The following is a 15,838-nucleotide window of genomic DNA, read 5'->3' as shown; positions in this document are numbered from 1 at the left end:
CCAAGAGCAGCGAAAAACATGAACGAGAAGATAGGAGAGAATCGCTGCGATGGCGAAAATTCGTGTTTTTCCTTACTGATTGATGCCGGCCGTCTCCCTTGTCTCGAGTAGCAATGCTTAGTAGACACTGTTTTTTGGCTATTTCGGGAGATTTTTGTTGTTTCGAATGGGCGAGTGAGAGTAGTGACATATAATGATCGATGATTGTTTTTTCAGCAGATCTATCTTTCTAGTACTATTACCCGAGACTAATTCCTTTTCTCTTTCCTTTTCTCGGTGAAAAACACGACAATCATGAAACGTTGTTTTTCGACACAGTTGTGACTAAATGATCATTACTGGTGGTGTCTTTTTACTTCTTTATACCATTGAATTGTGACCGCTTGGCATATTTTGTTCTTTCTCAGCAGATGATACGTTAGCAGCACTTCTCTTGCCGCTTACATAGCTAGTAGTATTAAAATCCGCACTTTATTATTCAGATTTTATGTCCTTGGCACGGTATTGTCCTGACTTACCATTCATTGCATCCTCCAGCATGTACAAATTACTACCTACACAGAATCTTCACCATCATGGCGTAGATGTAGTGGCGGCGCGCGGCGGGAGCAGCCGCCCCTAGCAGCAAAATTTGGGGGCAACATACACTGATAATATAAATTCGTAAATATAATGAAATCGATCATGCAATGCACGAATTCATTCGTTGTTTTCTGCAACGAAGTACTTTCGTGCATTGTAACTAGTAGGTTTCGTTCATTTCATGAAAAAGAATGGCCGCTTGGTGAACGAAGGCTTTCGTAAATTTTACACGTTTAATGTACACTGCACGAATGTTATCGTTGATAACGACACTATTTTTCGTGAACGAAACGAAATGTTTCGTTTATTTTAATAAACGTTTGTGTATGTTACGAACAATCTCGTTGGTTGCACGAATTCATTTCGTTCATCTAAGAGAAGTTTTCGTATTTATCTTTCATCGTTCATCTCTCGTCATTCTCGGTTAGTTGGACTTTGTGTGCAGTAAAGTGTATAACGTTAAAGCTAATTAAATAGTTAATTTTTCCGGGCAAAATAGTGGACCTATAACTAGAATCTTCATCTAACCGATAGCAACGCAAGAAATGGATGTTGTGAATTTTACCGCAGCTTGGTGAGGACCGTGCCGAAACATATCGCATTTGTTCGATCAGCTTCCGGCGAAATATCCAAAGGCTGTGTTTCTCAAAGGAAACGTCGACAGATGTGCCGAAACGGCGTCGTCCCAGGGCGTGTCGGCCATGCCAACGTTCATTTTCTACCGAGCCAGAACAAAGATTGACCGGATGCAGGGTGGACACAGTAATGGACTTGAAGCCAAAATACAGAAACATTACGTCGCCAGTGTGGACGAATCTGAAGAAGATTACGGTCATGGAATGTTGGACTTGAACACCTTCATTCAGAAGAACCAGTGCGAATGTTTGAACGAATCGGATGACCACCCGATGGTGAATGCGCTCAGTTCCTGCGGTGGTCATCTGGCGTCCGATTGTGACGAACAGCTGATCATTTCGATTACTTTCAATCAGGTGGTCAAAATCAGTGCCATCAAGTTCAAAGCACCGCCCTCTTACGGACCGAAACAAGGTGAGAATCTTCATCAATCAACCAAGGACCATCGATTTCGATATGGCCGAGTCGCAAGTTTCGGTGAAGAACCTGGTACTGGAGCAGAAGGATCTTGTATCGGGTCGCCGATTCTTTTGCACTTCCTCAATTTTTAGAACGTGCAGGATATGCTGTTCATGAAGGATAACCAGTCCGGTGACGAGACGACCATTATCGATCATTTGGCCTTCATCGGGTCACCGATTGCAGCGACTAAGATGGATGACTTCCAGTGGGTGACCGGGAAGAAGGGTGAAACCACTAGATTGTTAAAGCCGCCGGAAGAAGGATGGTTAGAAGGCGGTGGAAAGGTGCGGTCACGAATATGTTTGATCGTATACCTAAAATGTTGAAGTTGGTGATGCGCGTGAACTTGTTCTTTTTATAAATTATTCAATAAAATAATGAGTAGGAAAAAAATGCATATTATTTTGACATTGCTCCGGCAGAGAAAAACTCAAACTTATGCATACAAAACCCACGTGCAGTTCGCGATGGCTCAACTGAATCCGTACTGCTCTGGTTTCTGGATCAACTAGAATTGAAAGAGATTCAGGAAATCTTCCTGAAACTAGCGGGCACGGATACGGCTACTAAATAGTCAGACAGAGACCGTCGTGATGATCAACAATTATCTGACGTATAGCAACAATGACTCCATATTGTACCTCTATTGAAGCTCTCTTGACGTTGACGGTTTGACGAATGGTGTTCGTAAATATTATAAAGATATTCGTATATAGCAGCGAACAATTCATTTGCCGAATGAAGCTGTTTCGTAATAAGCCAACGAAAGTCGTTTCGTGGTTTTCACGAAAAAATCGTAATAATAAATAAAAGTGTTTCAATAGAACTACGAACGATTCATCATATGTATGAAAAATTCGTATATTTTATGAAAATTGTCTGCACGAAACTAATTCTTAGCGATTTACGAATATATTCTATCAGTGTATGCTGTTCAACACATTTTATTTTTTTAGTTATTTAATAGTGATTATCATGTTTCATTTATCGCGGTAAACGTTCAGCGAGTGTGAAACGTTTGAAGTCAATTCCGGGGCGCATCTTCGTTTATCAAACATAACTATTTTCCAGATAAAAATCTTTACTGAAGTTACCAAAAGCTAGAAAAAAGATGCTGCTTTAATTAAAAGTAAATTGGAAATTATTTTTTTTTCTTATGCATGTAAGCGTTCGCTATATTTATATTAACCCTGTCTAATGGTGGCAAATATGTCCCACACGTTATACGACTTTTTTTTATATTCAATAACCTTTTTGCAGTATTTGCCAAGAAAAATCTAATTCTGTTTCAAGTTGATTTAGGGGACGGGCATAGCGTAGTTGTTAAACTGATTGCCTTGTACGCAGCTTACCTGAGTTCGTGTCCTAACCCCGCACATAGGGTTAGAGATTTTTCCAAAAAAGATTTCTCTAACCCGAAAAGCGGCGAATGACCCTATGATTAAAACCTCTATAATCAATATAAAAAAGTTGATTCAACACTAACTCTTTATTATTATGTACAGAAGTATTTGTGATAATTGGGGCTGTACCCTATTCGGCCGATCACTCTATCGAGTCTGTGCAGAAGGCTAAAGAAAAGGGTATTGTTTATTCTTTCATGCCCAATTTTTTCTAGTGCTTGTAGGGTTCCAAAACTATTTTTCCTTGATAACGATGGGGTCAAGGAACACTAAAAGACTTTTTTTTTTCATAAAGATAGGTGCTTCCCTCGCAGTGTTGGAGGCTGCTCAATTTTTACCTTCCAATGCCTAATACAATTCTCCTAGAATATTTACAATAGTCCAATTGCCCCTGGCAGCTCTACCCCATCGGAATCTAATCAGACTAATTGCAATAACTTTAGTTCTAGATCTGATCCTTGTAACTGCTAATGCTCAAATGAAAGGCAATAGTCACATTTATTAGCCTTACTTATTTTTACGAGCAAATCTAGCATTAATGAAAAGTTATAGCTGATTAAAAACGTTGTTGTCCACAAACAACATGAGCATGAAGGGGTTAAATTTAATAAGTTTTGATCGAGTGCGAGTTATTTACACAGATCAATGCAGAATAGCAAAAACTAGTAACAAATAGCGCAAAAGAAATGTGATTATTTTGTCTTCGATCGAGTGACGTTGACAGTTTCAATGATCATGATGATTTGATGATTACCGTATCGGTTGCGATTGTGTGTCTCTGGTAGAACAATATTTAGATAAAAAATCAGTATCGCTGAAGTACTCACTAATCGAAAGCTACTTTTTTATCTGAGACTAAATTTTAAATGTTCTATGGGGGGAGGTCTAGAACAATGATTTTTTAACGTTTTGATGACTATTTTTGAAGATTGCGTTTCAATGAATAGCTCTCAGAAGATATGTCACTTTTTAGGGGATCTTTAGATATACAGTATCAGAAGGAGAGAATTGTTACGTTTATAAATAACGCGAAGACACCAATTAAAGGGCGAACACGAAATTATTGCGACACCGAAAATGTCATGCCAATTTTCTTATAATGTTTAAAATCAAACCAAAATTTTAGGGTAGTTTTATACATATATTTACTTCAAAAATCAAAAGAAAAGTTAATCGATGGAGCCTTGAGTGTAAAATTGAACGCATTTTCGTTTGGTGCCCTCCATCAAAGTCTTTACAGTGTCATCCGGTACCAGTTTCTCAGTTTTTTTTCCATTTTCTTAACATGTCCTTCGCGTCTTTGACTGTTTTCTTTAGCGGAGCTTCGTCGTGCTGCTGCAAGAACGGCAAAAGGCGCTTCTCGAGGCACTCAGATTTGTAGAGCTCGCAATTTACTGTGCCCTTTGTCACGAAAGGCTCACTCCTCAGTCCGCAAGAGCAGATGGCCTGCCAAATGAGATATTTGGAGGCGAACTTCGACATTTTCTTCTTCTTAAATTTGTCGTCCACATAGAACTTGCTCTTGCCGGTGAAAAACTCCAACCCCGGAATTTGCTTAAAATCGGCTTTTATATACGTTTCGTCGTCCATCACACAGCAGCCATATTTTGTCAGCATCTTCTCGTAGAGCTTCCGTGCTCGAGTTTTAGCCGTCGATTATTGCCGCTCATCGCGGTTTGGGAAGTTCTGTACCTTGTATGTGTGTAGTCCAGCTCTCTTCTTTGCATTCTGGACGTAGCTCTGCGACATGCCGATCTTTTTAGCCAAATCACGGCTTGAGACGTTGGGATTTACTTTAATCATCCGCTTCACCTTTCCCTCCGTCTTTTTGTTCTCCGGTCCCGGTTTTCTTCCAGCTCCGTTGCCGTGGTCCAACGTCAACCGCTCCTGGAACCGCTTCAACACTCTGGAGACGATTGAATGGTGAATGTTCAACATTTTTCCCAACTGCCGGTGCGACACGTCAGGAAATTCCAGGTGTTTGGAAAGAATTTGTTCTCTCGACTCGCGTTGGTTCACCTCCATTTTCGTTGAATCGAAAAACACGATTTCGAGTTTGACAGCATGTAAACAATACACATCAATGAGAAAGTGTGCAAAATTTGGTTGATTTTTACCCAATGGTAAAAAGTTATGCCCTGTTGAATGTGTCGCAATAATTTCGTGTTGGTAATTCAAATTTTAAATTTTAACTTTTTTTAACATTTTTGAATAATTGGCATCAAGAAATAAATTTTTAGTTTATGATGTATTTGTGTTCGTTGAATTCAATTAGTTATGTGTATGTGTTGTTTAATATTTAAATTTAGCGAAGTTTTTTTCACAAACGAGCATCACTTGGTTCGAGATTTTATGTATATCGATTTCAATGATAACAGTGTTTGTTAGAACATTTGTTATAAAAACATTTGCATAATATTTGCTTCGTACTTCCTAATATCTGCTACCTACTTCAATGGTTCGTGTGATAAATTTATCTTTGTGAATTAACCTTCCGAAATGGGTTCGCGAGCGTGTTGTACAGCACAGTGGGCAAAAAGCGACCCCCAGAGGCACTTAATTAGTCGCCGCGGGATTCCTATCATAATTTATATATATGAAAAGTTTTTTTTTTTTTTTCAATTTATTTATTTGATAAGGCACGTATGCGTTAGCTTAAAGGTGCCATTTTTTCATTGTTTTACATTTTGAATTTCTTAAAACTAGGGGGATACACATTTCAATATTATTTTGTTTTATATAATAAAACTAAAAAAAAACTACAGCTAACTTATACATATAAAAGAGGGTATAATATAATATTCGTAAGATTTGGGGGACGGGTCATTTGTGTGTTCTTTGTATAGTAATTCACTTTATGATTTTTAGAAGGGAGATTGTAGAAAAAATAATTATTAACTAAGCGGAACATTTTACAAGCTTATTAACTAGAGATAACTAGAAAGAGTGGTTCAAGATTAAGGGGAATTAATTAGGACTATTTTAAAGTAGTGGTACTGTTGCGCATTTCTTAACGAGATTAAATATTGTTCAACTAAAACTAGAAGATAGGGGGGCACATAAATTTTGGGAAGATATTCAAGGGGAGAAGGGGGTGAAGTCATACATCTGTGTATCAGAGACATGGGAGGGTGGGTGGACAAGGCTGAAGGGGGGGGGGGGTGAGATATAAACTTTCAGTTTCCGGCATCAGGAATTAACGGCCAGGATTACAGATTCGAATGGATTGATCAACTAACACTAGAAGATAGGGGGGCACATAAGTTTTGGGAAGATATTCAAGCGGGGGAAGGGGGTGAAGACATACATCTGTGTATCAGAGACATGGGAGAGAGGGTGGACAAGACTGAACGGGGGGGGGGGGGGGATATAAACTTCAGTTTCCGGCATCAGGAATCAACGGCCAGGATTACAGATTCGAACGGATGTATCAAGTATTGGGACGCCGGGCGGTTTTCCTCGAGCCGGCAGGGGTTCCTCCAGACGATTTCGTAGTACGGCTCAGATACGGATCGGGAACACACCGCGCTGCGCGTGTGATGTTGTACTGTAGATCTCGTGTTGTTGGTTCATTCGACAGATGTTTTGTCTCGTCTTGGAGTCGTATCAAACCATCGTGGGGGTACGGTAGGCGGAAGAGGGCACTTCTGGGAATGATAAGAGAAAAGATAGGGGCATTTAAATTTGTATATTGATGGTTTTGAGGAACGTATATATAAGGGACATGTAGAGAATATCGCGGCTTGCTAGTACATCTCGAACCGGGACATTGGGTGATCTTCCTCGGGCCCGAAGGGAATCGAATAGTTGAGATCTGGCAGAACAGTACTCGGCACATGCCCAGACAACATGTTCGATTTCGTGATAACCGTTGCCACAAGCGCAGATACCGCTATCCACGAGCCCAATACGCCGGAGATGTGCGTCCAGCGTGTAGTGATTGGACATGAGCCGAGACATCACGCGAATGAAATCCCGACCCACATCCATCCCTCTGAACCAAGGTTTCGTCGATACCTTAGGGATTATCGAATGTAGCCACCTTCCCAGTTCACCATTGCTCCATGATGTTTGCCAACTTTCGAGGGTTCTCTGATGAGTAATACTGAAAAATTCGCTGAAGCTAATTGGTCTTTCATATATGTCACCTTGCAAAGCGCCCGCCTTAGCTAAAGAGTCCGCTTCTTCATTACCTGGAATGGAGCAATGCGAGGGAATCCAAACTAAGGTAATCTTGTACGATCTTGCAGACAAAGCACGCAGGCGCTCCCAGATTTTCCCCAGAAAATATGGAATGTGCTTTCTAGGTTTCATTGAACGGAGAGCCTCGATTGAGCTGAGGCTATCCGAGACAATAAAGTAATGATCGGTGGGCAAAGTATCAATGATCCCAAGGGTATACTGAATAGCAGCAAGTTCTGCGACGTAAACTGAAGCAGGATCATTGAGTTTGAATGAGGCGGTGAGGTTTTGATTGAATATACCGAAGCCAGTGGAGCCGTCGAGGCTTGACCCGTCGGTGTAAAACATCTTGTTGCAGTCGACTTCTCGAAATTTACTATGAAAGATGCTTGGGATCACTTGCGGGCGTATGTGATCCGGGATTCCACGAATCTCGTCTTTCATGGATGTGTCAAAGAAAACAGTTGAATCAGAAGCATGAAAGAGATTGACACGGTTGGGATAGTATGAAGAAGGATTGATATTTTGTGCCATGTAATCGAAGTACAAGGACATAAATCGGGTTTGAGAATTGAGCTCGACAAGCCTTTCGAAATTTGCAATTACTAACGGGTTCAAGATATCGCATCGGATGAGCAATCGATAGGAGAGTTCCCAAAATCGATTTTTCAGCGGAAGGACGCCCGCCAGCACTTCTAAACTCATCGTATGTGTCGAGTGCATACAACCCAAGGCAATACGCAAACAACAATATTGGATTCGCTCTAGTTTGATGAAATGTATGTTCGCAGCGGAGCGGAAACAGAAACTCCCGTACTCCATCACCGACAATATTGTTGTTTGGTACAGCCTGATCAGGTCTCCTGGGGGGGCACCCCACCATGTTCCGGTTATTGTATGGAGGAAGTTGACCCTTTGCTGGCACTTCTGTTTCAGATACCTAATGTGACATCCCCAGGTTCCTTTAGAGTCGAACCAGACCCCGAGATATTTGAAAGTTGAAACCTGAGCAATAGTTTGACCCATTAATTGAAGCTGTAGTTGCGCTGGTTCACGCTTCCTTGAAAATACGACTAGCTCAGTTTTCTCCGTGGAGAACTCGATACCTAGCTGGAGGGCCCAAGCAGACAAATTGTCCAAGGTATCTTGCAATGGTCCTTGCAGATCGACGGCTTTGGGACCTGTAATAGAGACCACACCGTCATCTGCAAGCTGCCTTAGCGTGCAGGAATTGACAATACATTCGTCAATGTCATTCACGTAAAAGTTATAGAGAAGGGGGCTTAGACATGAGCCCTGGGGAAGACCCATGTAGCTAATTCGTGATGTCGATAAATCACCATGCGAAAAATGCATATGTTTTTCAGACAGCAAGTTTAGCAAAAAGTTGTTTAGAGTCGGTGAAAGACCATGCTGGTGCAGCTTCTCAGAAAGAATTTTGATAGAAACTGAGTCAAAAGCCCCCTTTATATCTAGGAAAACTGATGCCATCTGCTCTTTGCTAGCATAAGCCATTTGAATTTCTGTTGAGAGCAACGCAAGACAATCGTTCGTCCCTTTGCCTTTGCGGAAACCAAATTGTGTATCTGACAGTAAGCCATTTGCTTCAACCCAATTATCGAGGCGAAACAAGATCATTTTCTCGAACAACTTTCGGATACAGGACAGCATCGCAATCGGTCGATACGAGTTGTGGTCGGAGGCTGGTTTTCCTGGTTTTTGAATGGCAATGACGTTCACTTGCCTCCAGTCATGAGGGACAATATTACCCTCAAGAAACTTATTAAATAAATTCAACAAGCGTCTCTTGGCAGAGTCTGGCAGATTCTTTAACAAGTTAAATTTGATTCTGTCTGGCCCTGGGGCTTTATTGTTACATGATAAGAGAGCAAGTGAGAACTCCACCATCGAAAACGGTGTTTCGTTCGCGTTATTGTGAGGGGACGCGGCGCGGTAGATCTTCTGTGCCGGGGCGGAATCCGGACAAACCTTCTTGGCAAAATCGAATATCCAACGGTTTGAATATTCCACGCTCTCATTGGTACTGTTTCGGTTTCGTAAGCGCCGGGCCGTACTCCAAAGAGTGCTCATCGATGTTTCTCTCGTTAGTCCGTCGACGAACCGGCGCCAGTAGCTACGTTTTTTGGCTTTTATCAAACTCTTCATGCGCGTTTCCGCCATCGCGTACTGTCGGTAGCTAGCTGGCAGCCCGTCGTCCCGGAAGGTCTTATACGCAGCGGCCTTCTCCGCGTACACGTCTGAGCACTCTTTGTCCCACCATGGATTGGGAGGACGCCCGCGTGAATTCGCGTCTGGTACGCGTTTAGTCTGAGCTTGAATCGCGGTATCGAGAATCAAGCCAGCCAGGAACCCGTACTCTTCCTCCGGAGGAAGCTCTTGTGTCGATTCTACTTTTTCGGATATCGCGGACGCGTAGCTCTTCCAATCAATATTTCGTGTGAGGTCATACGAAACATTGATTGTATTCGGTGGCCCTGAACCGTTAGCAATATTAATTACGATTGGCAGATGGTCGCTGCCGTGGGGATCAGAGACTACCTTCCACATGCAATCTAACCGCAGCGATGTCGAGCAGAGGGACAGATCTAAGGCGCTCGGTCGCGCTGGAGGGACAGGAATCCGTGTCATTTCACCCGTATTCAAAATGGTCATATTGAAGTTGTCGCAAAGCTCATGGAGTAGGGTAGATCGATTATCGTCATGAAGGCAACCCCATGCCGTGCCGTGGGAGTTGAAGTCACCTAAAACTAGCCTCGGTGCGGGGAGGAGTTCCGCAATATCGCAAAGCCGTCGGTGGCTAACTGAGGCTCTAGGGGGGATGTAGGTGGAAGCAATGCAAAGGTCTTTGCCTTTAATTCTGGTTTGGCAAGCGACAACTTCAATGCCTGGTGTCGAGGGGAGGTCGATCCGATTGAAAGAATAACACTTTTTGATCCCCAAAAGTACTCCTCCGTAAGAGTCTTCTCGATCCAAGCGAATAATATTAAAATCGTGGAAGTGTAGGTTTATTTCTGAAGTGAGCCATGTCTCGCATAGGGCAAATGCATCGCATTTCAAATTATTTAGTAAGATTTTAAACGAATCGATTTTCGGGATAATGCTTCTGCAATTCCACTGTAGAACAGTGATTAAATCCTTGACCTCGTTCGATGAATTAGCCATCGAAGGATACAATCGCAGAAAGGAGGGGCCATTTCGCAGTGAACTGCATCAAGAATGTTTTTACTGCGGGGAGAAAGCTTATCAAGATACTTTTAAGGGGGTCAGAAATGTTTAACGCTGTAAGAATACGGTCCACAATGTCAGAGAAATTTATTAAGCCAGCACTGTTTTCTTTCTCTGGCTGAGATATGGGAACACTTGGGGTTTTTGATGTTCCTGGAAGTGCTGGGAACTCCTTTTCTGAGCTCAGGTTACTGAGACCGGGAGCGACTTGCTTCGGTTTTGCACCAGTACTTCCTTGAGTAGTTATTTTAGGGGGACCATGAAGAGACACCTTCTGGCCTTTACGACGAAGCTTGGAAGAGGAAATGTTCTTCCTTTTTCTACTACTTCTAGGCACAGCAGAAGATGTTCCCTCCTGGGGTTCATCACAGTCACCTTCGTCAGTAGACAAGTTGGTAAAGATGTTCGTAGAGACAGGTGGCGTAGCTATCTTAAGCATTTCTGCAAAAGATCGCTTATATATGAAAAGTTGCGGAATTTGATAAGAAATTAAACGCACCTAGTTTGATCCACTGCACGCATCTGTGGACAGAGCTACGGGGCTTTTAGTCTAATATCGTAATACTCCGGGTACTCAAACCCCCATGCCTCTGGCCACAAATGCGTGCAGGGGACCGATCCAGTTGCATTCGATTTCTTATCAAATTCCGCAACTTTATATATATATATATATATATATATATATATATATATATATATATATATATATATATATATATATATATATATATATATATATATATATATATATATATATATATATATATATATATATATATATATATATATATATATATATATATATATATATATATATATATATATATATATATATATATATATATATATATATATATATATATATATATATATATATATGAATTATGATAGAAATCCCGCGGCAACTAATTGAGTGCCTCTGGAAATCACTTTTTGCCTAATACCAGGAGTTCTCCGGGTACTCAAACCCCTGTAGCTCTGGCAACAGATACGTGCAGTGGAACTAGGTGCGTTTGATTTCTTATCAAATTCCGCAACTTTTCATATATAAATTATGATAGGAATCTCGCGGCGACTAATTAAGTGCCTCTGGGGGTCGCTTTTTGCCCACTGTGCACTGGCTGGCAGCGGTTTACAGAAAAAATAACGATTCCAGGATTTGGGTAGGTGCTAGCTCAATTGATTTTCCGATTACCCATTTCGTATACAGGGTAAACCGTGTCCCGAGGCAAGCGTTCCATCAACCAGCCCCGCCTTAATGTAATGTTTGTATCAAATGGATTTTAACATTACAATAAGACTTTCGATTTCTTACATGATGTAAGAAATTGACACGTATTTAGTATATTTAATTAAATATAATATAATTGATATAAAAGTTAGAATATATTTATAGAAAAATATACCAGTTTTTCTATTTTACCAATGATACACAGAGAACTTCATGCAGTTTTCGACGGCATAGCCCTCCATCCGCACCGCACGCATTGAACATACTTGGTCCTTCCACCCGACGAATACTCTCCAGAAGTATACATCAGAAAATACATAAAAATCACAGCAGAATAACGGATCGAAATAGGAAACATGGAAGGTCTGCATTGGTCTGTTTCTCAGTATGCACCGAGAAACAAAAACACGCAGAGCCCACACAGCCCCTACTCACGTCGCTCACACTCCGCCGCGATTCCCATGCACTCCACAGAATACACATCCAGCAAGCACCCAACGAGTGAACAGGCCGAATACACCGAACGCACAAATTCTACAGCAGAAAGAACGAGACAGGGAAAAACTGCCATCGATGATCAAATAAAGCTCTCCGTGTAGTATGCATACGCACTTTTCAGTGCGTCCGTCCGTCTCACTTTTGTAATAGCTTGGGTCTTGTCACACTCTCGTTCGCAGCAACAGCGTTCGTACAGAAGCGATGAGCGGCGGGCGCGGAGGTGTATTCGAGGTATTCGTACGCCCCGTTTGTCTCCTCTCCTGACGATGCTTCTGCGAGGAAGAAAAGCCTTCGTAAAATGCTTTTTCGAGTCGTCCCACGTCAGGAATCTATTTTCTTCGACGTATTCCATATTGTCCGACTGTCCGACGATCCTTTGGTACTTTTTCCCAGCTAATAAACACTCAAAAAACATACCGAAATGACAGCAATCTACGGAAGAGTTTTTTACTTCACACACGATGAACCGACCATCTTTTCTTCGCGTTGTACAGTTCTACGAACTATACAGAAATCTCGTCAAAAAGTATATGGAACAAAATTTTAAAAGTGAAAATGTAGCATCATCAACTGTACACTAAGCTCCTCAACTCGCAGGCAAGGCAGATTCATGATAAGTAACCCATGGGAGACCATCTCAAAAATTGGAAGACGTTTAAAGATAAAAAAATTTTCAATTGGGTTTTTTTGATGCAGTACAAACGTAAATTAGTTTTGCACGAAAATCTCACATCAATAGTTTAGCATATTCATTCTTCTTTCCAATGAACTTAAAATTGCTCCAATCGACTGTGTAGTTCTTGAGATATCGCCATTTGAAATTCTAAGGTACTAACAATTCTAATGAATTGAATTGAACGGAAATCCTCGACATCACTTGCTTCAACGACATGTTAAAAAATTATTTTTCGTCCGATTATAGTAAAATTTTGAAATACCTTTATTCAAAAATAAAATAAATATTTAGAAAAGAATTACAAGAGATTGATTTTTGGGGTTTTGTCACTTGTTGTGCCACTGTGCGGCGGATACGTGTTCCCTTACAGTGCCATCACATCAATGTACACCCAAAATTTACATGTGACAAAATATCTGCAACCCCGAATATAAAAGAATCAAAACCTCTACTCATTTGCAACAAAACAAGAACGCAATAAACAGTTGAATATCCAAGGCGGCTCATTTTCAAAGATAGCACCGCCGATGAAACACCCAATAAAAATAGGTGACAAGAGACGCGGACGGAAATAGCTGGGCACCGACCGGCTGGTTTGCCACCTATTTTCGGGCAAAGAATTTTGTGGCGACACCTGGTAGTCGTTAGTCGTCGGTGAAACGCCAATTATTTGAATATGCCAATTTATCTTATTGCCGTATTTTTTCACTTTTCGGATCGAACTTTTTTCTCTGAAAAACCATTTGTCACTATTTTTAGAATGTACACTGTGTTTCTAGATGTTTTCTGTGCACTTTTATGGTCCTTACATCGGGAAACGACGGCCCGTAATGCGAGGAAAAGATTTTTTTCATTTGCCGGAATTCGATTTTCATAAACCACTCGCGTCAGTCGAAAAATGTTTTCATAAGCCACTTCACTTTGTATAATCGTTAAAGCTCACCGTTATTCACGCTTTTGATAACCGAAAGGCAGTAAACTGTGCCGAAAATGATGAGAATTAACTGACTCGAAGGGCGCTCTACGAGAGTCAACCGCTCGCGACGAAGATACACACTCGAATCCTAAGAGCTGTACGACAGTTAGTTGGGAAAAAATAATTTTAGGATCAGGTGCGACTCCGGGGCTAGTGCCTTGAGAGACCGGATGCTCCACTCCGAAAATCCTCATCTTGTTGTGAAATTAGTTCAAACTCAAAATCAATTAGTTTATATCAGTTTCAAATTCAAAATCAATTCAAACCAAATATTTTTACGGATCTTCATTAAATGAGGTTATTACGTATTACGTATTGTACAATCGAAATTATTACCCCTCCTCCTCAATTTTTTTCTGGATCAGCCCCTAGTTGGGGTATTACTACGTGTAAGCTACATGTTCGCCTTTTGTATGGATTTTCCCACACAAACTGCAATAAAGTTACTCGAGTAGTTTCCTCTTGCAGTATTTGTCCACTATTTATCCAATGGACGCTGTTGGGGAACTTTTGGAGGGTTGGAGTCAGAGTTAAAAATATTCAAATTCATTGAATGAAAATTGATCATATTCAGGCGCATTCATTTTCAATATTCAGTGACGCAGCTGAAAACGTAAAACGAACAAACCACTCATTCATCCCTGCATATTTTCATTTGTCTCCGATTATTACACGAAGCGACCGTGCAGCAACGAATCAAACGCATCAAAGTAGGCCCTGGCACAATGTAAGCGACGATGATTGTTGTTTCATACGCTTTACTGGCATTTGAAAACATTTTCATAGATAATTAGTGAAATGAATATATTGTACGATATTCAACTGAATGAATAACATGGATATTTGAATGATTATTTTTTCTATTCACCGCGAGTCGCATCAGGTTCACTTTCAGCCGTCAAAAAAAGAGCTTCGATTATTTTTAACTCTGGTTGGAGTCTTCGAATATATCAGGTATTGGAAGACTTATCCAATGATTCAGGCCATAACATGACACCGTCCCTCTCATGATACGTTTTAATAAAGCAGGATACTGTCGCCTTGAGTTATTTTATGTCAATATATCGTTTTAGTTCTTTCAAACGCTCCCTTTCCAAGGAACGATAATCTTTAAAGTCCCTTAACATACAGAGTCACACTTGCGTAATCGATTTGTCTGATCTAGAAAATAAATATCTTAAATGTCTGATTCTCTGTAACCCATTACAACAAAGTTCTGTACTGTAACGCATGACTTCATTCCTAGGTGAAAATTGTGAAACGAACAAATTATTGCTCTAGGAATTTATTTAATTTTAACGATCACTGGACAAAACAATTCGTAACATCTGCGAAATTGGAATATAAACAGCATACATGATTTACCGCTAGGTGGCATGATCATAACTTATAAAGCGAGGAAAAATCTCTTTGTTACCGCAAACGATTGATAGAAACCACTCTGATCTTTAAATAAGGTACGGAGCTAATAAGCTAGTTGTCCTATTGCTCGATCAAGCAAGAATAATAATGTCAGTATCACTAGCCCTGCAATGGAACTGCCCGAGCAATACCGTTTGTTGATTAGAAGTTTCTGCAACATAATTCGTTGAAAAAAAGTGTGCATGGACCATTATTTAACGGATTTAGCAACCAAAAAAGCGGACCAGCAAAAATTTATAGGTATGCAACAAACAGCGGCCATTAAATGTTGCAAGTGTTGCTTGGGTGTACGCCAGCAATCGACTAAGCGTCTGTTCGAATAGAAGGTCAAGTTCCGCAACGGAATGTAGTACCAAAGCTTTGTTTACTTGGCTAGGTTGAACGCTGTGCCTAGTACAGACGGTCGTATAGGTAATTTGGAGAATTCGACCTATGATAGTCAGCTTGGAAGAGAACGGCGCAGTATTTATCACGGTGTCAAGAGTGTTACAAAAACAAAGCTACGAGAATCTCAACGGTCAGTT

This window comes from Topomyia yanbarensis, chromosome 2, assembly GCF_030247195.1.
Source record: "Topomyia yanbarensis strain Yona2022 chromosome 2, ASM3024719v1, whole genome shotgun sequence".
Lineage (NCBI taxonomy): Eukaryota > Metazoa > Arthropoda > Insecta > Diptera > Culicidae > Topomyia > Topomyia yanbarensis.
This window is presented reverse-complemented; position numbering follows the sequence as displayed.